General features: G+C 34.7%; 1 protein-coding gene across 1 annotated transcript in view; it reads left to right on the forward strand.

Annotated features, from left to right (window-relative positions):
* The window catches only part of LOC134651450 (superoxide dismutase [Cu-Zn]), a 394084-nt gene that overhangs the window by 53145 nt on the left and 340199 nt on the right, over positions 1-740 (forward strand). The window lies entirely within an intron of this gene.

Genomic DNA, 740 nt, shown 5'->3' on the forward strand with positions numbered 1-740 from the left:
GATATATTTGATGGCGACTGCACGTTCTACTGTAATTTAACGACATCAACAACCATGGAGGTACAATAAACGCTGTACAACTGCTAACTATGCTACTATATAAGTTTAGCATTTGTTGTGAGCAGCAGCGAGGCAGGTTTAGTGTGAATAAGTTTTGTATATAATGTTTTTATTGTTATTTATTATAAATTGTAATTAGGATAATTTATATTAGTAGGTATTTAAGTTCTAGATAATAAGTTCTTTGCTATGCCCCAACCGGGTTTCATATGACGTGTATATTTTTGTATACCTCTATAATAATGTTACCTAGGTATTCAGGATGAATAAATGAAATAAAATGAACAGTGTCAATTTGCGTATCATTAAAAATCTAAGTAAGGACAAGACTGGTAATCGTGGCCGGCCTTCACATTGGTGCCCTGTTTATAGATTGATCACTCACGTTGAGGTCTATGCTTCCAGTTTTTTATTTATTTATTTCCAAATTTCCAGTTACTATTCCACAGGTTTTCCAGCTATCGAGAAACTTCCATAACAGGGACTTTAACTGCCAAAGTCTCAAAAGAGGAGTAGTTAAAGAACTACTTGGCACTAATTGGCAAAGGCCAATTCGACAACCGAATACTAAACACCTTTTATGGACATCTAGGTGTTATTACTACATGTCAATAGTAGGATAGTTAACATTAGGTCTCACTAGTTGATTCACAAAGGAGTGGAATTGCCTTTCTTGATGG

Source organism: Cydia amplana, chromosome 10 (genome assembly GCF_948474715.1).
Source record: "Cydia amplana chromosome 10, ilCydAmpl1.1, whole genome shotgun sequence".
Lineage (NCBI taxonomy): Eukaryota > Metazoa > Arthropoda > Insecta > Lepidoptera > Tortricidae > Cydia > Cydia amplana.